Source organism: Chroicocephalus ridibundus, chromosome 18, assembly GCF_963924245.1.
Source record: "Chroicocephalus ridibundus chromosome 18, bChrRid1.1, whole genome shotgun sequence".
Taxonomy (NCBI): domain Eukaryota; kingdom Metazoa; phylum Chordata; class Aves; order Charadriiformes; family Laridae; genus Chroicocephalus; species Chroicocephalus ridibundus.
In genome coordinates, this window is record NC_086301.1 from 6,282,453 (window position 1) to 6,304,742 (window position 22,290).

General features: G+C 52.2%; 1 protein-coding gene and 2 long non-coding RNA genes across 3 annotated transcripts in view; all 3 read left to right on the forward strand.

Moving 5' to 3' along the window:
• ZBTB44 (zinc finger and BTB domain containing 44) overlaps positions 1 to 4,579 on the forward strand; it is a 58,816-nt gene extending 54,237 nt beyond the window's left edge. Inside the window, exon 8 of the mRNA XM_063355126.1 lies at positions 77 to 4,579. The gene's annotated coding sequence lies outside the window, so the exon portion shown is untranslated. The remainder of the gene's footprint in view (positions 1 to 76) is intronic.
• A 1,477-nt stretch (positions 4,580 to 6,056) lies between these two features.
• On the forward strand, positions 6,057 to 10,484 carry LOC134525043 (uncharacterized). The gene is made up of 3 exons (XR_010073672.1): positions 6,057 to 6,207; positions 6,586 to 6,707; positions 10,371 to 10,484. It is a non-coding gene; the product is annotated as an uncharacterized LOC134525043 (long non-coding RNA).
• A 5,512-nt stretch (positions 10,485 to 15,996) lies between these two features.
• LOC134524924 (uncharacterized) lies at positions 15,997 to 21,880 on the forward strand. Its single transcript, XR_010073635.1, has 3 exons — positions 15,997 to 16,758; positions 19,850 to 20,629; positions 20,912 to 21,880. It is a non-coding gene; the product is annotated as an uncharacterized LOC134524924 (long non-coding RNA).
• Positions 21,881 to 22,290: the final 410 nt, after the last annotated feature.

Genomic DNA, 22,290 nt, shown 5'->3' on the forward strand with positions numbered 1-22,290 from the left:
CAGGGCAAAGGCTGGCGTTGCCCCAGTTTGTGGACTTTTTGCCCACAGCCATTTTATGCCTTTGATTTTTCTACAGGCTTATTGTCTTCTTCCGTTGGAGATCAAACAAGAGTGTTAGAGCTACAACAGACGTCGCAAGCTTTGACCCATTAATATGCAAAATGCATATTTTTGCAGCAATATGCTGCAAAATGCCATGCACAAAGTTGCCTGTAAATGTTCAGCGGAGCTGTGTATTGTGCCTGAAATGCACTGAATTCCACGTTAAACCTTTAATCCCCTCCACTCCCAGCACGCTGCGTTTTAGCACTCTACGGGCTATTTGCAGGGCGCCATTTCGGTCTGTCCGCATCCTTATATCCTAGCTGTCGGGTGGGTGGTTTGAGATACCTGGTTCCCATCTGGGTTTCTTTTCTGACGGAGAGACATTTCTAAGTCCAGCAAAACCTAAACCAGACATGACTTGAGGAATAGAGGTAGCGGGGGTCTTTATTTTTCTGTAAGGGTTCAACCAGGTACAGACTAGAGCAAGGCCAGAGTAGGAACCTGACGTTGTCTAGAGAAGCACCAGAAAGAGCTGTCTCTTCAGTGTATCGCTTCTGTCCACTGAGGGAAAACCCTGTGCAGCCCCCAAACTTTCCCACTCAATACTTGTTCCCTTTCCTCTGCAACAGCAGAAAAGCTTTGTTAAAAAAAAAGAGTCGTTTTCAATTCAAGATTTTAAATGTTTTGTTCCTGACGGTGAGTCAATGATTTTTCCAGTCCCTCCCCCACAATAAACAAGTGCAGGCTGAGTGTGGTCCAGAGGAAAATGTGAGTTACACATGTCCTGGCCACATGCTTCTCCGGTACCGATGATAACCATATGGTGGCTTTTAGACCCCAGCTCTCCAACGCGGAGAAGCGTTAGCAAGAATCGGTGCAAACTCCTGCAGAGTAGATACATAACCCAGCCTTGCCTGTAGCTGCTCGCGTGTGCCCAGCAAACACCTTCCTGACTTAGTACGGTTGTAGTACCTCATTTTCTACTTCAGCTTCACCTAAGCTGAGGAGGATTGGGCTAATGAGCTTGGTTAAGAAACTCCTGGAGTACAGGAACCCTCCTGTAACAAACTCTCGACGCTGAGCCCGCAGCTCCTATATTGCACTTCTCTGCTCCAGCACTTTGCTGGGGAGAGAGAAGCGTACAGCCCATCTCCGCTCCTTTCCGAGTGAGCACAGAAAGTGTATTTTCCGTTCTGGGAAAGGAAAATAGAGGGGTTGGGGAAGGGCAGAGGCAGGCCTTGGGCTAATTTCAAGGTTTAGGGGCAAACCAAATACAATAGGTACATTATAATTTTGGCACCTCGCTCACTCAGGAGGCAAATACAGGCTACCGTCCCTAGCTAGAACAGCCCATCAATTGCTTGTCAAATTTGAGGACTGTCATAGAAGCAGCCCTGTCCCAAAACCAGTACGGGGATCACAGCGTGCAACAGGCCCCCAGAGGGTGTCATACCGTTACGCCCTTGCCTGATACTGCTTGCATAGCATGTGTGCAGGCTCTTGGCTCCCCACAAGTTAGCATCGTCACCACCGTTTTCTGCAGAGCAATAAGAAAGCTGAAGTCCAGGTATCCCAGAAGACGTTATTCCCATCACGTCCTGAATAACCTGGAAGATTGTGTCATGGAAGAAGGTCCTCTCACTTTGAGGCTGCTGTTTTAGTTTCCCTTCCTCCCAGCTTGCCCTGGCCATTGCTCACAGATTGAGATTTCCCCATGCGTGGTGTCCCATTCCTCTTCAAAAACAGCTAGTCCCTGCAAGAACTCCGAATCTCACCTACCTGTGTTTCTACTTCCTATTTTGAGCTACCAGGGGAGCAAACAGGAGGAGGTTCATCGATTATTTTTAGCGTAAAATCTCAGCTAGGCAACCTTTATTAAAGCTAGGCTAAATACACAGCAAACATAAGCTTTACTCAGGCAGCAGTTCACAGGAACTTGGCAGAGGCCTGCCTGCGTTTCAGAATCCTTGTCCTTTTTCTAGATGAAAGCCCTGCAGAAGGATTTGTTTTTCAGACAGAAGGCAAGCCAAGTTGGTGATTTCATCCCAAGGCAGGCTGTGTCAAGCTGGTCCTATTCAAACACGCAGGAAATCAACCTTGGAGCTCGTTCAGAAATGAGGATGGAGAGTGGGGGTAGAGAGGGGGGCCCTGAGGAGGACAAGATCTTGGATTCGGAAACAGAGCTCGGAACAAGCAGGGAAGATACCTGCTGTCAGCGTAGCGCTGTAGGGATCCGTCCCTCGCCCTTTGAAGGATTAACTGGCAAGGCTTCCAGTTGCATTTCTTGATTTCCAGCTCTTCCAAGAAGCTGTCCCATCTCTGTCCTCACGGAGCCCTGCGAGGGACATGCGCAGCACCGCTCTGATAAGAGGTCAGGTGGCTACCACAGGCGAAGGCAGATTTTCTCAGAGTCCCCTCATTCCTGTACATTTTTTTCAGGTTAAAGCAATCATTGTCTCATTAAAGCAGTTGCTTTCTGAGCGTAAATGTGGATTACTGAGAAGAGGAGGAGAGAGAGCTTGCTCTGAACAAGGGAAGTGGGGAGAGGGGAGAAGGAAATGGAAATAAGACTCTTGTGAAGTCGTTCTTTACAAGCTGGTGTAACGATCTCCACTTAAACATTTGTTCAGCAGCTATACAGTACCGGTGGTAAGAGGGGAGGCAACGGATGGCAGGATTCAGACCATTTGTTCTTGGGTCTGCGGCAAAATCTCTGAGATCTTTGGACAGTCCCTTCCCGGGCAGCGAGGGAAGCCCAGAGGAGAAAAACTTGGCGTCGTTTTATCTGCCGCATTTCTGCAGCTGCACGCTTGCCTGTTGATCGGCGAAGATATCGCTCCAAGAACCTCCAGTGCCGTGCAGCATTTTGAGTACAGCTAATCACATGGGAAATTAGTGAGAGAAACCTGCCTGGGATATATGTGCGAGTGTGTATAATTCTTCATCCCTAAATAACATCTCAGCGAGGCAGGCAGAGTTTGCTGTCACTGCTAGAAAAACCTCAGACCTGCCCCTTTGCACTTAGTCTGCCTAAAGAAGAACTTCAAGGGCTCCACTCCTTCCTTTCTAGCAATTGCTTTCATGGATCCAGATTTTAGCGGTTTGGGGTTTTTTTTAAAATCAAGCACTTTCTGATGTGAATAATACCAACAAAATGTTTGCAACTTGGCCTGGAGGATGGGAAAAACGCAGACACCAAAAGACCAGGCGGTTTCTTAACGTCGATGCTCATTAGGTACTTTTTAACATTAGTGGCTGGTGCTGGAATCTGCCCACGCAGGCTGGAGGCTGAGGAAATATTATTTGAACACATCTGCTCCAAGAGATACTGTCAGACTTGGGGAGCATCTTGTGGTAATTAGGGGAATTCATTTCCTTGTACAGTCCAGCAGAGTTTTTTCCTGATTGGTTGGGGTTTTTTTCAGTTTGTGAGATCAAAACACAAATAAAAATTTGATTTTCTGCATTTTTTTTCCCCAACAACTGAAGGGCTCCTGGGCAATACTAAGCCCCTGTGTTCACGTAGCGCCTTCTTCTCTGCCGCGAAGCACCTGGCAAAGCCGGGTAAGAAGTATTTTGGAAGTAAAGGAGGAGAAACTCACAGCCACGGGCTCAAAATACAACGTAGAGTTGTAGACTGTAATTGCCTTTCCCCTTTCTCGTCCCTGCCGTATCTTCTGCCTCCTCATTTACCAGCCTACACGTGTGCATCTGCTCTCCAGATAGAAAGCCCCCAGTGCAGGGGGCAGAGCAGACCGGTTGTCTGCTTTCGGCTCTCCTTTCCAAAATGCTGCCCTGAGCTCTCCCCTGACGGCTGTTGTTCGAGCGGTCCGCAATTAGTCTTGAAAGAAAGGGGTTGAATCGGATCAACCAGAAGATGTCCCAGGCCAGAAATGCCTTCTTTCTCCTGCTCTTGCCAAAGGCAGGGTGGTACCCATCTTCCTCAACTCAAAACTCCATCCATCTCTCCAAAACTCTACTCGTCTCTCCATGAGAAGTACTTCACAAAATCTTTTAAAGAAGAGGACAGCTTTAAGCCCCTCTCTTCTTTTTTTTTCTGAAAAAGGGGCCTTTAATATGGTTTAATTAAAAGCTCATTTGATGTCGCTTTTGAAATTCTGTGCATTTTGTTTCCATTCTTACTCTTTTGTGTGTTTAAATCAGTACATTTCCAAATAAGGTTTTGGTGTGCTCACCGCAGATCTCTGTACTCACTCCTTGAACCTTAATGCTTTTTGTAGCGTGGAGCAGTGACAGGGTTATGTTAACCTCTCTGCTTCACTGGGCACATTTGTTCCCTCAAAATCAACACAGCAGCTGTAGGCACTGACATCTGAAACAGTCCTGGCTCTCTTTATGGCACGGAGTTTCTCTTTGGGGTATGTGGATTGCACGGAGTGCCTTGCAATGAACACAAGCCAGAAAAGCAGGTGCTCAAGGGCGATGAACCCCTTAGGAAAATGTAGGCTTTTGGGCTGTTCTCTTGTTGGCTGGTCTTCACATCTGAATAGGCGAGTGCTGCCTTCTGCGACAGAGCCGCGGCTGAGAAGCTGCCCTGCGTCAGCTTCTGAGGTAGCATCTCCTGCCCCACAGCCACCCCAAGGTGCCCACAGGGCAGACGCCTAATCCTGGCATCAGAGCTTCAGCACAGGGAAGTGGCGTGGCTTGCACAGAGCCAGGAGCCAAACACAGGTTGGGTGACTCCTGGTTGGGCTGGCTACCTGGTCATCTGGGAGCTAGCCCGTGGGGCAGTGGCGTGGAGGAAGCTGCTTGGGCAGCTGACTCGCTCCAGAAGGACACGGAGCTGTTGGAGCGGGGCCGGAGGAGGCCCCGGAGATGCTGGGAGGGCTGGAGCCCCTCTGCTGGGAGGACAGGCTGAGAGAGCTGGGGGGGTTCAGCCTGGAGAAGAGAAGGCTCCGGGGAGACCTTCCAGCCCCTTCCAGGCCCTCAAGGGGCTCCAGGAAAGCTGGGGAGGGACTCTGGAGCAGGGAGGGGAGCCATGGGACGAGGGGGAACGGTTTTACACTGAAAGAGGGGAGATTGAGGTGAGATGTGGGGAAGAAATCGTTTGGTGTGAGGGCGGTGAGCCCCTGGAACAGAGAAGCTGTGGCTGCCCCATCCCTGGAGGGGTTCAAGGCCAGGTTGGCCGGGGCTTGGAGCAACCTGGGCTGGTGGGAGGTGTCCCTGCCCATGGGCATCATGCCCATCAACGACATGATCTTTAGTGTCCCTTCCAGCTGTAACCATGCTGTGGTTCTATAATTCTGTGATTGGGTGTACACTGGGCTCTGTATGTCTGTAGTGGGGACAAGTGGGTTCCCTTCAGGCCAGGCTCGGTTTGGAGCCAGGTGCAGTTTGACCCCAATCTGCCAATTAGGCTAAAGAGGAGCACCTGGCTGGGCTTAAATACTGCTTCTCGGGAGAGGAGAGCTGCCCAGTCTTGCCTGCTGCATGGTGGGCTTCTGCAGCCCTTCCTGGGGAACTGGAACCTGGAAGGAGGAGGATGGGAGCTCCAAACAGGACTATGGTTTTGCAGGAGATGAAAGTTGGAGACTCTGGCTGAAATCCAAGAGACTAAGCTGTGCTGCTTTTGGGATCCTGTGGTTGGTAACACGCAGGAAAATCAAGGTGGGAGGTGAGTGGAACAGTGTAACGCTGAAGTACAAATGCTATTTGAATTGGGGAGGGATAAGGCTGTGCAGTGACTCTCTTTCTATCTGATCGCGCTCTGGGGAGTGGAGAGCTAGGGAATGCCCTCTCTAGGGAATGCTGCTGGGAGAGGAGGCAAGGGTATGTGTGTTTTAGCTTTTGAAAAAGCCCTCGCTTTGAGGCAGCAAAGGCTGCCTAGAAAAAGCCTGAGTTGGGGCCAAGATCTAGGGAACTTGCAAAAGTAATGCAGGGTTTCCCCCGACTCCTTACTTTCCATTTCTAGCTTGACCAGCAGCTCGAGCCCTTCCTTGTGTGGCCAGCGATCTAGAAGCCCTTTTTTCCTCCCCAAAACAGGAGCAGATAACACCAACAACAAATGGCCGTTTTGAAAAACTGAGGCCTTTGACGGAGCAGCTCTCTGTCTTGTGTCCGGATGAACATGCTGGGAGGACGACGCCATCAAAAGGTGCCCAAAGCGCTGAGACGGCGCAGCCGATACAAAGGCGGTGAAAGGTAAGGGGAAGAATTAACTTGTGGGAGCTGTTTCAGATGCTGGGGAGGTGGGCCTGGAGGGTGAGGGTGCTGCTTAGTTCAGTGCCTTTTGCCTGCACCGTGATCGTGTTAGTGCTGAGATCTGAATAGTTTTAATTTTATTCCTAAATTCATGTGCTGGGCACAGATCATAAAAATCAGTGATGCGGTTGCCCAGTGGAGATGAAAGCTGCTTACCTGATGTGTACGGTGAATAACAATGAGAATTAAGTTGCACGTTTCTGCTATTCGAGATGGATGAAGCTCTGCCACGAAATGGTGGTTTTCCTGAAGTTTTGTCTGTTCCTTAGCGCCCGTGTTGTTAATCTTCATATGGCTTTTCTCTTTGTTTCTTCCCAGCCTTTGGAAGCCAAATGCTCAGAGGTGGCGCCCGGCATCTCTCCGTATTAGTTTTGAAACGGGGAAGATTGCGACCCAGAAGTAAGGAATTCGGCAGCTTCCTATGGGTGTGCTGAGAGGAGGTATGGTTATGGGGGGGCCTCTCAATTAAGGGGGAGCCTGTGTGACATTCCTGGGTGTAGTTCTGTGTGTGGCATGACTAATGGAGAGCCCTCCCAGGACAGGGGAAATGGAAGCAGCGGTCACGGGGCTTGTGTCTTCAGGAGTCATTTTTTGTTGGCTGATACTAAGAAATGAGTGGTTGTCATGGTTACCGGCCTCCCTTTCCTGGTCTTGCCAAATGTCTTCTCTGGAGCTTCGGGCTTGGAGCGGGATTCAGTGTTTCTCTCCTGTTGAGATCACGCTCTGATCCAAGCGCCTTGAATTTCAAACGTGCCTACTTTGTCACGCCGGTGTGACGTTCACGTGTGCTTGGGTATCTCGGGAGCCTTTGGTGCCCCTCTCCTCTTACTGATCCTTTTCCTGAAGAACAGGGAAGAAGTGAATGGAATAAAAATCAGCTGCAGGGATACTTAGGGATGCAGCCCCATGTTTGCAAGTTGGGCAGAGGCGTAGGGTGTCTGGGTGGGCCTGTGGGGTCTTGGTTCTCTGTACGTGGGCTCAGGGGCTCGGTACAGGTGGTGCCTCCCGTGGAAAAGCTTTAAGGGATCAGCAGATCTTCTCTCTCATTCTTGTTTTCTATGTTCAAACCACAACGTGTCTAGTTATGAAGTGACCTGAACCACGGAGGTCAGTCTTAGCAAAGCTTTTGGCTTGAATCTGACTTCCCCCTCCCCTTTTTTTTTTTCTTTCTTTTTTTCCCTTCAATGCCAGTAGAGCAAGCTTGAGTGAGAGGTGAACAGGTCAACAAGGGGTCTGTTTGGGTTGGGGGTTTTTTTGAGCTGGGTTTGGTTGGCATGGCTTTAGACGGGGAGCTTAGCTCCGAAAAAGGGCTCGTGCGAGTTGTGCTGGAGTCCCCTGCAGCAGGGGGATGGCAGGGATCGCAGCAGGCTGTGCTGCGGAAATTCTTGGAGTAGGGAGAAGGTGAAGAGTCTCAAAGGAAACATGAGGTCATTTCCCTTTTAACTTAGTACATTTCAGAGATATTTTAACAATTAATCAATATCTAAATCTGCACTCCATTATAGGGCTTGGCAACGTGTTATTTTATGGTCTAACAAATGGGAGCCTGCGTGTGCTAATAGGTTGAGTCCCTGAGCTACGCTAAAGGTTACTATCACATGGCAAGGGATAACTTGCTCCTCCCTGCCTCTTCTGAGATGAGGTCAATTACGTTTACCATTTATGGAAGATATTGTCCCAATTAAAATGACGAGGATGCAAGGAATCCACTTTTGCTTTCTGTATTTTAAACTTTTAAAGTAATAATCACTACCAAAAATCTGGGAATGAGGGGCAGGGGAATCACTTTGCGTAGCAAGCCAAGTGTTACGACATAGCTTTGGCTTCAGGCACCGAGGCTGCTGCTAAGCCCCTTCAGAGCCCGTGCTGGAACATCTGGTCCATCTCCTGACGGAAGGTCAGCCTCAACAGCCGGGCAACGGAGTCCGGTCCCGACTACTGCACGAGTGCCCAGACTGTGGGGGCTGAACAGCTGTGTCTGCTGTACTCGGCGCGGAGCTGGGAGTCTGCATCGCTCGGGGTGCTCCTGGGGAAAGAGCTCAGCTGGCGAGGTCGCGCTGGGAGGTGCGGGCTGCAGATTGGCATCCTCCATTCTCCTCCTACCTCCTGGATGGGCTTCAGCGCCTCGGAGCAGAGTGCCGGGCTCGCAGGCTGCCTGGGCTTCCCCAGCCCTCCAGACAGGGTCCTGGTGAGGTGTTCTTGGCACGTAAGGAGGCCTTGTGGTTAGGGCCGTGATCCCTTTCTGTATTGCTGGCTCTACTGGCCAGCATCACCAGCTATAATTATTGCTCTGCCCTGCTTACCAGGTTAAAAACAAGCTTGGCTCTCCCATCCTTTGGATGAACTGACCTGCTGCCCGTAATTTTTCAGGATGATGTTCATTATTTATGTTTTATTTTTTCACACCTTCCCCTTCATTCTCCAAAAAGCTGGATCAGGCTTCTCTAACTTCTGTCCGGAGGCTTATTTGGAGCAGTGGACAGTGAGCAGCTCCCGGCAGTCCTGTTAGCTATCCCAGGCCCCTCTGGAGGTGGAGAGGGAATCGCCCGCTGTGTCTGCGTGAGGGGTTATCGGTGAACAGCGTCACGGGAGTGTAAAGGCATAAGTCATTTAATTAGCATTAATAGGGCAATTATTATCTTAATAAAATGACTGATTATGACATTGAAGTTGTAGTTGAGGCTTAACAGCTGCAGCAGCCCGACTGAATCGTATGTTTGTTAATCCTCAATGAGGGTGTTCTATTTCACTGAGTGATGTTTATTTAACATGCAATAAGTGTCTTAGTGAATGTCTATTAAAGGCATATGTGGAAACCTTAATTTGAAGCATTACAGAAGAGAGTGAGACTGTTCAATTCATAAAATCCTATTTAAACACTGTGAGCTCCAAAAGCCGGCCAGTGCCAAAGCAAACTGTATCCTGTAAGCTCTGTGCCAGATGTCTCATGTGGGGTATACTCAAGGTCCAAAGAAAATAAGGTCTGAAGGGAACAGTTTGGCCATTGAATCTCCAATCCAGCCTATATAAAGGGGTTTCGTTTCCATTCAGGAAATACAAACCTCTTCTATATGGCTCCTGTTCAAAGTGTGTTTGCTGAACGATCCTTCCCAGCAGCAGTGATTCTCAGTAACACCCACGCCTGTGAGCAGAAACTAGAGCTGGTGGGAAGGTTTGGGAAATATCCTAAACCTCTCTCTAAGTTTCTGAGCAAGAAGAGACAGTCAGCCAGTCAGAGGTGTCTCTGGTGTTTCACGTGGCACCAACTAGTGCCTGGCCCGGTGTTAGGCACACCAGCTGTTCTGGTGGTGGTCTGGGTCAGATGCGAAACGAAGCCTTAGCCAGCCTGAGTTTATCTTTCTTGTGTGTCCTGTCACTTGAGGTGACTTGCTACCGTGGCTCGTCGTGCTCTGGGCAGGGCGCTCCGGGATATCGGAGAATTCACCTTTGGGAGAGCGAGATGGTGACCCTGGAGAGCCTGACTTCGCTCTGAACCTGGCCTGTTTCTTTCTGGGTGCCTCCGTACGGTATTTTGCAGGTAGATGCGTGTTCGTTTTGCCTGCACTCAGAGACGTTTGGACGTGAACCAGGCCTGAACTGGCACCCTGTAGCAGCGGTGAACTCAGTTGAGAGGTGGGATCCTTTAGTGCTGATTTGGCGCTGAGTTAACGCAGCCACAGGACTTCCAGTTGGCTCGGGCACAGGCATAGCACATGTATAGACGTGACACGGGTTGTATCTTGAGCTTCTCTGAGTTTTGTGGCGATTCAGCTCCAAATCCAAATGTATGAACTCTGATGCCAACCCTCTGGGCCAGGACCGGGACGTGTGCTCAGCTTTCCTTCCGCCCATCCGTGAACCCTTTCCTCTGGGTGTGGGAGGGATGGGCAGCCCTGGCAGCCGTCACAGGGTGAGCTGTGTTCGCTTTGGGTGAAATGCAGTCATCGGAGGGACCGAAGCTGAAGGCTCCTGGGAGCTATTGCCAGCCCTGCGCTGTTTCCTCGGGTGAGGAAACGTCATCTCTGTGAAACATATTTGCTGGGGTGAAGCATGTCTGTATGAGGTCATCTGCTGTAATAGTAATGTCTTTTCTCGTTACAAAGGTGGTTCTGAAGTATTGTCCTGTCTTGGAGAAGGAAACAGAGGGGCTGAGAGGATTGTCTGAGGCTATTTGAGAATTTGGCAGACTGGCATGGAAGCTGTCTCTTCTCCAAGAGAGGCCATTCAGATCCTGTACGGACAAGACTGTCTTCTCCCTCATCCCTGGCTCCTGTTGCCTGTAACTCATGCTTTCTGTCAGTTGTGGTGTAAGGTATGGTTGAAACAGCTTTCCAGCTTGCTCAGCTCTGCTTGCTGCTCTGACCACATCCCTGGCCTAGGTGCCAGCAAGCCTGGCGGCAAATGCCAGGACATACTGCGCCCGGTCTGTACCAGCTTTGCTTGGGGGTGGGAGTCTTGCTGAACCCATCCCAGCCGCTGTGTGGGGCCGGAGACCCTGCCAGTCTCGGCTAGCAATTTACCTTTCCTTGCTTGAAATCTCTTCAGGGCCATAGGCACAGTCGAAACATGGGATAAAAATTCCGAGTGGCTTGATCTATAGGAACAAACGCACGGGGGAGGGAATGAGTTCATCTCCTCCGTGCTCTTGGCCATGGCAGGGCTGTTCCTATATTCCCCCGCGTGCCACAGTGGGGTGACAGGCTGGTTGCAGGGAGAACGTTCTGTCCCTTCCCTGGAAGAAGAGATTCATCTGAACCTTCCTCCTGGGAGCAGTCCTTGGTAGGCAGCTGAAACTTTCCTTTTCCTCTCATCCCATGACTGCTAGGGAATATCCACTCCCTTGCATTGTCCAGAATAATTCCACTGTCCAGAGGATTAGCGTGTTTCAGTATGTGTAGGCTGGCTGTTTCCTTTCTTGCACGTTTTAGCTGCTCTCTCCCAAGCTGGTGCCTACAGCCCTTAATAATTTCTCTTGTTCTCTGAATAGCAGGTTGTTGCAGCTTACCTGCAGGCCTGCTTTAAAAATGAAGCAAAGCACATCTCTGCTCCTTCCCTGCCTCTGCCCCAGCCCCAGTGACTGCGGCTGTGATTGCGCTGTGCAACGTGCAGCCCTTCTAAAACACTTCTGGTAAGAGAACAGAAGCGAAGTGGATCCTCATGACCTTGGCCTCAAAGGCGTCTTAACTTGGTGTCTAAACCAGTCTGCAGGCTTTCCAGTCCTATCAAGCCCACTTGAAAAGAATGCAAAAAAAAAACAAACCCCAAACACACAGCAAAGTACACAAGCTTGACAGCAGCAAAAGCTATAATTACACTTTTTACTGTATACAGTTGCCCAAGAACAGGTGGGGTGAAGTCAGCGTGAACTCGTGTGCGGCAGGTTGGATCGAGCAGTGCACAAGGCAGTGGTGAAAGGTGATGTGACACCCTGTGGTATTAAAGAGGTCTTGGATTTCTGGCACAGAGCTGTGGGTAGAAGGGTGAATGGGAACTGGGGAGCGGGGTGAGGTGTTGTTTTGGAGAGGGGGAAGAACTTCATTTCTGGTGGGAAGTGTTTTGAGTTTCCCTTGCTTTCCTCTGCTGTTTCTCCCCAGAGACTTCTGTTCTTCAGTGTGCTTGCCCGGGGCTATTGTATATGACTGTTTAAACAGTGTTTAAACAGCCGTAAGCCTGTTTATTTACTAAGGCTATAAATTATCTTGAAATCGGAATTCATCACCCTGCAAATACCCTGTTTTAACAGGCAAGCTGGCGCTCTGCTAGAATGACAATAGTAATAGACCTCCTGGCTGCTCTGCCAAGTCTCTGTCAGGGGCAAGCGTCCTTGCGCGGGCGATTGCTGCCTTCCGGAGATGCAGGCAGGCTCGGAGGCTTGATTTCTCTTTGTGGGTTTATCCGCTCATGTATTGGGGAATGCAGCGGGCAGTGCGGGTCTCTGACGGATGAACCGCGGGTTCGAGTTGTCTTCTGCTTGCTGGGATTAGCGAGGAAACTAATGATCTGTCTAGTCCAGTATCTTCCAGGCGTTAGCAGCAGTTGTCTCCAAAAGAAAGCGTGAGAGGATGATGCGGGTCGAGGAATGAGGTTTTCCTAGCTTTTCTTCCTCACCCCGGTTAGTAATAGGTAAGTCTAGTTTTGAAGCACGTGGTTCTTAAACAACAAACCCACCACTATCCTGCCCAGTGTTAACTGGGGCTGTTTCCTTGACTATTAGTTTTTTTCGAGGCCTCAAACTTAGTGAGGAACTGGAAGAATTTGTCTGAAAACACGTAAGCATCATACTTTCTCTATGCAAAGTGTAAATTCCTTGTCGGATAACTACTGTCTCTTGTGTTTGAGCTTGGACACTTGACCAATCAAGATGAAAAGCCACCAAGGTGGCTGTTGTGAATTCACTGTCTCCTGTTGTCCTGGCCTTTGCGTAATCTGGGGGTTTTCCTGTGGATGCTGAACTCTTTTCTCTTGTTAGAAGCCGAGTGTGGTCCTGGCAGTCCAGGCCCAAACGCTGTTGTGTGAGTTGTGTCGATCGGGTTGACTCACTCTGGCAGGTTTGGTAGCAACCGTTAATCATCCAACTTACCTGTTCTGTGCTGTGTAAGCTCTCGCCTCTGCAAATTCCTGGAACCACAAAAACTGGAGATGGGAAAGATCTGAGGTCATCCAACTTCTCCATTTTCCCCCTATGGGGGAAGGCTTGTTCCCTACACTAGATTTTCCTGTACTGGGTCCAGTTTTAAGTGACTCAAGCAGCAGGGTTTTCATCGTTTCCCTTGGGAGCCTGGCAGATTTCTCACCATGAGAGATGTTTTCCTAATCCTCCACCTGATGTGTTCCCCTCCTTGATTCCAGGCCCGCACTGGAAGAGCGGCCAGCACAAAGCTACAGTGGGTTAATGCTCGTCAAATGCCGTGAGCATTGGTTAACTCTTTCTGCGTCGCTTTGGACGTCCTGAATAAAAAAGCTTTTGAAAGGAGAATATTACGGTGCCACGACGGTCACCCTTGTCTCGAAGATGACAAGCACTGGTAGCGCAAGTACCAAAAGCTGTGGTCCTTCATAGGAGTTACGGGTTTGTGGAAGGATTTATTTATTTATTTTTTTCCCTGCAGAGTATAAGCATACCTGCAACTGGTGGAAACTGGAAAGATCACCCCTGAAACGTTGAACTCAATGGCAAACCGATGGCTTGTGCCTAGAACTTAGTCCAGAGGCTTGATTTGTCTTAACAAGCTGAGGATTTTCCCATGGATCGCTTTCTTCGCTTATCCTGTCGGTGCTGCCAATGCTGTGTAACCAGTAGCCTGACTGTAATGCTGAAGTAATTCTTAAAATATCGTCTGCTAAATAGATCGGTTGTGACGGGATAAAGCCATTTTCCGTGAAAGATGAGTGGGATCAGACCTTGGATACACTATCAAATGGGAGCCCGCACAAGAAGGGGGAAATAAATGTTGAAAGCGTGGCCGTGCAAGGGAGAAAACTAGAAGCAAGTCCAAGGGTCCACCACGAAGATAACTCCAGAAATACTTAGGGCAGGGCTGAAAGCTGGTGGCGATGAAGAGGTCCGTGGCAGCGTAACAATTCATGCGATGGGAAGCTTTGGTTTTTGCTGCGGGTCAGTTGGGAAGCCGTTTCACGGTTTATCCAAACTGAGCAGCGGCTTCTTCAACTCTCATTTTCTACCCTGGTTTGGCCAGGGATAGGGAGTGATGTATTCTTACCTCTGCCGGGGAATTAGAGGGTGATTAGCGGGTCCGCGCTTCCCTCGCAGCCCTGTGCCACGCACCGGTCCCGCTAACCTCTGGGTGCAAGGGGAGGAGCTGGCTTTTGTGGGGCAGAGAGGTTTCTCTGCTCTGACCGGTCACGCTGGCGGGGCGGGGGGGGCAAAGCCAAAGAACATGACTAATGGCAACATAAAGAACCACCTTCCGCGCGGCCTGATTCACCCGGTCCTCGCAGGGATTCAGTCTTTCCTCCAGGAATGTTTGATAATGCAGCACGCACCGCTGAGATCACCCTCCTGGCAAGTGCCTGCTGTGGTATGAGACCCAGTCATCTGGCAGCACATTGCTTACTGCAGTCTCCAAGGCAACCCTCCATGCTGTTCTTCTTTGGAAGCTCTGCGTATCCGTAACGAAGCTGTCATCCCTCTTACTGTAAGCGCAGCAGATGTGAAAGATTTTTTTACCTGTGCCGATGAACTCTAGACCAGGACGCCGTTCAAAGGAGCAAGGCTGCCTTGGGTGTAGCATTTCCCAGTATGTGCCACCAAAAGGGTTCATTCCAGATGACGGGTCCCAAGGTGGCTTTACCAGTCCTGCCGTTGTTTGGTCCTGGTAAGGAAACAACTGAGCAGCAGCCTCAGACTGTCACGTCCCATCGTGGCTTCTCTTGAGCAGAAGCTGCTGGCTGTGTTGCTCTGGAGGAACAGCCGCCCTCTCTGTTGCGGATTTTATCCTGGCAGTTCAGATGGGCGATTACCTGCCTCCGGTGTGCTATAAAGAAATCCTCTAAACGGCTCTAAGAGCTGCTGTAACTCGGGTAGTGTGGGTACCTTGCCTTTGTGCTAGCCCTGATAGACACTTGGTGCTGAGTAGGGACGAGCTCCATCAGTGCGATGCTGACCACTGCCGAAACCCCAGCTGGAACCTCAAAGCTTGAAGTTTGTGTTCTGTCGCCTGCACCTTGCTGAGAGGTTGCTCTTACGTTTCCTTTCCAGGTTCATCTCTCGATAGTACAGAAATCGGGGTCTGTCGTTTTCTTCTTGCTGAAGGGATTGTACTTCGGGCTGAGCAAGGTAGGGCAAAAAACTTACGTTCTCGGTGTGAAAGAACCTCCCTGCTAGTTATAGACCCGAGACCAGAGGACTCTGTCCAGTTTCATATGCTTAGAAATGGGCATTTAATGTACCTTCTTGGTCTTAGGGTCATTGGTGTGTAGAGAGAGACTCCTACCTCGTTGGAGAAAGCAGAAGCCGCTGTCTCGGAGTAGCTGAACCGTGTGACAGCTGGACTTGAGTGAGGGGACGGTAAGAGCCGGCTTAGCCGAAGCATCTCGTGTTCCCTGTGGGTGACAGTGTGCTCCCGAACTATAAAAGCTGCTGTCATTCTTGTCCCCCACTGTGAGCCCTGGGAGGGAAAGTGCTGGGTTAGGCGCAAGCTCTGCTTCGTTTGCGCAGGAGACTTCTCTGTCTGCTCCGTGTCGAGAGGCAGCCGCCGGGAACCCAAACCCCTAGAGCTTTCCTACTGCCTTTCTGTCGAAGTCTGCGCTCCCAGACCTGGGCGGACCCTCCACCCTGCACACCTCGGTCCCCGCTTTGCTCTCTCAGCCCCGGGTTTCTCCCGACATGCCCGCCAACTGCGCCAGACAGCCGGGATGCCGGCGTGTGTTCAGTCAGGCGCTTTCCAGGAACTCGGCGGCAGCTGCCATGTCTGTAAATAGTGTCACTTGATGGTTCCCAAGGGCTGGAGGGGAGAAAAGGTGTTTTCCCCCTTGCTATCGGGGCGATGCTCACGAGATGGGAACTGGTTCGCCCAGTGCATCCAGGATCTGGGCCTGGGGAGGGAGGGAGGGAGGGGGGAACCTTCCCTTCCAGGCTGCGGAGCCCCAGTTTAGCAGCACAATCCAGACTGGAGTCGCTGGGCAGAGAAACCAAGCCGGGGCCGAGGCATTCGGCGCTTGCAGTGAGCCTTCAGCCGTGATAAGATAAGAGTTGGAGTAACTGTGAGGTAGAAAGTCTGCCTGGTGGCTTGAGATCATCGCTGTCGAAGGATGTTATGGAGACAATCCACTTAGAAGCTTGGCTGCTGTGCTGGATTTAATTGTTTGGGGTTTTTTTTTTTTCTTCTTCTTTTCCCTGCTCTGCTCATCTCCCCATCAGCAAGCTGGGGAATACGTGTGGGAAACAAATCAGCAGACAGACAGTGGCATGTGAAGCGATTCTCCCCGCTGGCACAGATGCGATTGCGAAGCAGCAACACAAGTGGGGATTTGAAGGCCAAAGATAACTTGCCGCTTTCTTGCTTGTAAGCCCTAAAATGGTTGGGAGGAAGGAGCCTGCTAGTTTGTGAGCGATGTTGGATGCTGCATGGCTGCGTCTCTATCTAATCGCTTTCTTCAGCGTTCGTTAAGTAGTGGGGACAGGCCGGCGTTACAGCTTGTGAACTGGTGCTTTACTGGTGGGCTGGCGCAGGTGTTGGTGTAAAAGGCTGTTGTCTCCAAGATGAGACAAGCCCTGAAATGTCTGTAGATATTCTTTTTTGTTGTTTTTTCTCCCCTTTCAGCTCTACTTGGGTTTGCTGTGTGCATGCTGGGCAAGAAGGAAGCGAGATTCTCCCCTAAACCTTGCCGCGCTCTGTTGCGGGAGCGAGCCGACACCTGGTGTAATGGATGTACGGGAGGAGGTGACCCTGGACGGCGAGATATGTGCAGTGGGGCTGGTCTCTGTGAACACCAAGGAGATCTGCTGGTAGAAGGGCCAGCCAAGAGCAAGTAAGGGAGTGTGGTGTGCGTGGACGCCTGGGGCCAGCCGAGCAGAAGGAGAGGAGACGGGGGAGAAGGGGTCGGCCAAGCGGAGGGAGAGCTGGCGAGGGACCCGGGGCCGGGAGGGTGGCAGGTGCTGTGCCGTGGGCCATGGAGTGACTCGCAGGTTGGCGGGCAGCCGCTGTGCCCAGCGATGGTGGCCGCAGCACGGCGGTGGGGGGCACAAGGAGAGTGTTTCTGTACAGCCTGACACTGTGTCGGTGCTGCCCCGCGGGGCATCTCTGCTGGCGCCTCTCTGAGCAAGACCGAGCCCTAATGCCTTGTCTGGAGAAAACTGCAAGCTTTTGGGTGAAAAAGAGCAGGAGAAGGTGCTTCGTGTGCCCTGGGTCAAAGCCCCTTTGACCCGCAGAAGGGCTTTTTAAGTACCCAAGACGGCTGTGGGTGTGAAATTGCCTGGAATAGCATCCAGGAGAGCGGGATTGCGGAGCAGGATGGTCCGCGGAGGCAGACCCTACCCTGGTCCTCTCGCTGTGCACATCCCTGGGAGCAGCTGGGCTGCCCGAGCCAGGCTGGGTGAGGCGGCTTTCCAAGCAATTGTGTGGGATGTTTTCCTTTTGATTTGTCAGCTGTAATTCCTCCCGAAGACCTGGCGCGCTTTTCCTGGTGGTTCGTCTCCTGTTAAGTCATCCGTTCCCATTTGGGACCGGCCGCTCGGGGTGCTGACCTCCGGGCAGCCTTGCCTGGGTTCACTTCCAGGGGATGCGGCCTTTCCTTTCCCCCCCCGGCCCCTATAGGTATCCTGATGGCTCCCAGCAGCACGAAATCCTCTCGGCTCCCTGTTCCCTGACCCCGTTGTTTGTGTTGGCTCCCTGGGGTGAGAGGTTGCCCCCGATGATTGCCTCGGGTTCCCCGATCTCTTTACTTTTCTCACAGTTTCTAAGACGACCGGTGCAACGAGACGCAAATGTCAGACCTGCTTCTGTTTTGTGTGCCTGGGGCCAAGTCTGTCTCTGCTCCACCTCCAAGCCGCTGCCGGATTATCCAAACCCCTCGTGTTGCCACTTCTCGGTGGGTTTGCTAACAGTTCCCACCCCCGGTTCAGCCGCGTTTAGCCCCTGCTAGCTCCCAGTACCAACTAGGGCTGGGTTTGTGTCGCCGAAACCCCATGGTATCGGAAATGCACCGTGTCTAAATGAAACGCAGCATTTTTGGGGTCTGACAACTGGTTTCTTTTAACGTGAAGTAAGTAGAAAGCTGTTTCCCCTGATGGCGCTGGGGCAGAGGGGGAGCAGCTTGGGAACTGCTGCAGGAGGAGAATAAAAATCAAGCGGGCTGCTGGGTGTCAGCAAACTGATGAACTCTGCTCTGGGGAGAACCCCCCGCAGTGCTGCCACCAGCTCGGGGGCCACCAACAGCAGAAGGACACGGAGCTGTTGGAGCGGGGCCAGAGGAGGCCCCGGAGATGCTGGGAGGGCTGGAGCCCCTCTGCTGGGAGGACAGGCTGAGAGAGCTGGGGGGGTTCAGCCTGGAGAAGAGAAGGCTCCGGGGAGACCTTCCAGCCCCTTCCAGGCCCTCAAGGGGCTCCAGGAAAGCTGGGGAGGGACTCTGGAGCAGGGAGGGGAGCCATGGGACGAGGGGGAAGGGTTTTACACTGCAAGAGGGGAGATTTAGGTTGGATATTGGGAAGAAATCCTTTGCTGTGAGGGCGGTGAGCCCCTGGCCCAGGTTGCCCAGAGAAGCTGTGGCTGCCCCATCCCTGGAGGGGTTCAAGGCCAGGTTGGCCAGGGCTTGGAGCAACCTGGTCTAGTTAAAGATGTCCCTGCAGGGGGGGTTGGACTAGAGGACCTTTAAAGGTCTTTTCCAACCCAAACTATTCTATGAACTCTTGGACTCAGACCTTTAACCTGAGGGATGGGACTTTCCAGGCTGATTCAGAGCTGCTTTTCCCCCCTGCAAGTATCTCATTTAGGCACCTCGCAGGCCAGGCCAGCTGCTGCGAGCCGCGGGGCTCAGTTCTCCATCCAGCGCTGCCTACGCTTGTTTCCCTTCCCTGCCCACTCGGTCCTTCTTTCTCCTCTTGGCTCCCTCCCCGCTGGCTTTTGGGAGAGGGGTCTGGGGTTTACAGCCTCCAGACCTGCCCCTTCCGCGCTTCCCTGGACCTTCCTCCTGGTGATGCTTCAGGAGCCCTTGTGCCTTGGCCAAGAGAGACATCTAGTGGGGTCAGAGCTTAGGGACCAGCCTGCCTTTGTTTTTATTTTAATTCTTGCGTATTTATTTATTTATTTTTACCCTTAAATGAAGGGCTGGTTTCTGTGGGAGCAGGAGCTGAGGTTTCTGAGTTGCTCTGCTGCGTTGATGGCCTCGGGGCGAAGGAGACCTTTGGTGGGTCGGTTCGTGGGCGTTTCTCTCTCACCGGGTGCCCTGGGGCTCTCGGCTCTCCTGATGCTCTCTGGGGGTGGCTCCTCTCCAATGTTTTCTGTCCTGATCTTGCGTGGTGGCCCCCTGGGAGACTAACTGGTCATCGCCTGGGTGCTGACGGGAAGAGTTTGCCATCAGAGGGGACACCGGAGAGGAACGTCCTGTGAAACGGCTGTGCGAGAGCAAAAGGACCTGTTGGGTTTGGATGGATCCAGGCTTTTAACAGCCCCCCCACTCTGCCCCTCGCGTGTCTCCCAGCTTCCCCCAGGCAGGGCTGAGGTTTAACATCATGTTTTGTCTGAAATCCTGCTCTTGGTGCTCCTCCTCCTCCTCCCCTTCTGGCTCTGCCAGGCCGCAATAAGCCAGCGGAAGCAGCAGGGAGGGACGCGTGCGAGGGGGGAGGTTTCTGTGGTCTCAGGCTGGGGGACGGTGGGGTCTGTCTCGGGGAGAAATCGGGTCCGTCTCGCCACGGAGGGAGAAAGGTGGGATGAGAGAGAGGGCTCGTTCAGCAGAAGAGAATGGGTCGGAGCCCTTGCTGCTCTGATCTGTGCCTCGGTTGTCGGAACACTTTTACCCGTGCCCATTCTCGCTGCTCTTTTCCAAGAGCACGAGGAGCTGTGGAGGCGGGGGGGGGGAACTAGACTTTGCGCTCGGACGTAGGTAAGCGCCGCCTTCCTTGCAGGCGTCGGACGGTGAGGATGGCGTACCCGCTTCGACACCATGATCTCCAGTTCCCCAGAGCACGCAGAGCACTCCGCTGCTTCCTTGCTTCCCTCCTGGCTCCTGTACGAGCCAGCGGGTGTTCGGGCCCCCCCCCCCCCGCCTAGTGTTAACTGGCTTTAGCTGGGAGGGGGGTCGCGGCTCCTTGTTGGTACCTACCAGTCCTCGGGAGACGGTGAGCACAAAAGCTGGGCGAGGAGGGATCCAGGGCAGGTATCGTACGGCTTTGAAGCGGCGAGCTCCTGCGGAGCTTTGGGGTAGGGCGGTCGTTGTCATGCCATTTTCCCCACTCTCTTCCAGCAGGAATTGCACCGAGTCCTCGCTCTGTGCAAGAGAAATTCTCCAGACGAGGTTATCGAACCCTGGAGGCGGATTTAAGGGCGCTGGCCTGTCTCTGACAAGGGGAAGGTGACGCTGGAATCAGAGCTGAGCCCGTCCATTAACGTTCTTGGCTCTTTTCCCAACCGCTTCTTCCATATCCCCTTTCCCAAACCGGAGCCCTCAAGGCTGCGAACCAAACAAGGCTCCTCGTGAGATACGGGCCCGGTAAACGCGTATCCAAAGCGATGCCAAGAGCAAATGCGGTGGTTTTGTCTCCGCTCGCCTCCCTCGTGCATCGGGTGATGCCGCAGAAGGCGCGCGGCCATCCCTCGAGTTGGGTGACGTCGTGAGCTGCAGCGGTGGGAGGAAGGAGCCCTTCATCACGCGTTTGCTCAGCACAGAGCGAGTGCAGACTTCCCAGGTAATCGGATCCCGGCTATGTCTGCGTTTTTGGGGGCGTAAAGAAAAAATACTGGCCAAAGCAGCGATGATTTGGATGCCTGAGCCAAAAAGGCTTTTAAGAAATTCCCCCCCACACACCCCACCCCCCAATAATTCAGGGCAGATGATTCTCGGTGTGTGCTTCGCGCCAGCCTGGCGACAGGGCTCTGGGGCAGGAAAAGAGGCGCCGCGGGGCCTGTGTCTGGGGGAGCTCGCTGCAAACTGGGAATAAAACCAGTGACGTTTGCATTTGCTTTGATAGCTCAGCGCTGCGACCTGCTGCTTATCCTCTCCATGCAAGACTCCCTGCACGGATCTCGGCTCCGACACCGCCCCGCAGGACCCCCAGGACGGATTTATGGTGTCTTACCGGTGACAAGGGCTGAGCTACTCTGGTCGGGAGCAGTTTTGGGAGGGGGGGAGCAGCAGTTTCGGGGCTTCGACTGACTTTTCTCTGTCCCCGTTTCTGTTTTAGCGATGCCATCGAGCCTGGTCTGTGCTGCGGGAAGCAGAGAGCTCTTCTGAGCGCAGGACTCGTCTGTGCCCACCCCTGGAGCCCACCCCAGCGATGAGACAGGAGTCCGGACTCCTGTCCAGAGATGAGGAGGATCCGGACAGAGGTAGGAAAAGCTGCAGGAATGGGGGGAGGGAAGAACCCCTGGCAGCAGGGGCTTTGGACACAGAAGCAGCAGAGAGCTCCGGAGCTGCGAGTTGCGCCTACGGCCACTTTCTTGCTTCTGCTGGGGAAAACGGAACGCGGAGCCTGGCTGAATTTGGGGGAGAAAGGCAGCCGTGAGCAGTGTGGGGCCCGCGGGCAGCTGCACACGTGCGCAGTCTGGGACGTGCCTTAGCCGGAGGTGTCTTCCCCCATCCTAGATGCGGCCAGCCCTTGGGTTGGAGAGCAGACTCGCTGCAGCCAGCCAGCTCCTAGCGCTGAGGTGCTTGGAGGCAGAGGTGTCCTTTACTGGACCATCTGCTTCTCTGCAGCGAGCCCTGAGGCACCCACCGCCCTCCTGCGAGCCCTCGCAGCCCGGCTTCTGCTGCGCCCTGGACCCTACGCCAGCCACGGCCGCCTCCGCAGCGCGCAGGCGAGAGCGCAAAGCCATGCAAGTCCCGTCTCCAGCAGGAAGACGCTGGCAGGAGCTGAGCAGCCCCGTGCTGCACAGAACAGCCGCGCCATGTGGCCGCCCTGGACTTTGTTTGGATGCTGGCAACTATTTGAGGGGTTTTTTCTTTGGTTTTGGCTTTTTTTTGGCTTTTTTGTTTTCTCTGGTTTTGGCTTTTTTTTTTCTTTTTTGGCTTTGGCATTTTTTTTTTTGTTTTCTTTGGTTTTGGCTTTTTTTTGGCTGTTTTTTTCTTTTTTGTTTTCTCTGTTTTTGGCTTTTTTTTCTTTTTTGGTTTTGGCTTTTTTTTTTTTTCTTTGTTTTCTCTGTTTTTTTCTTTTTTTTTTTGGTTTTGGCTTTTTTTTTTTCTTTTTTGGTTTCTCTGGTTTTGGCTGTTTTTTTTCTTTTTTGGTTTCTCTGGTTTTGGCTGTTTTTTTTTCTTTTTTGGTTTTGGCTTTTTTTTTTCTTTTTTGTTTTCTTGGGCTTTTTTTTTTTCTTTTTTGTTTTCTTGGGCTTTTTTTTTTTTCTTTTTTGTTTT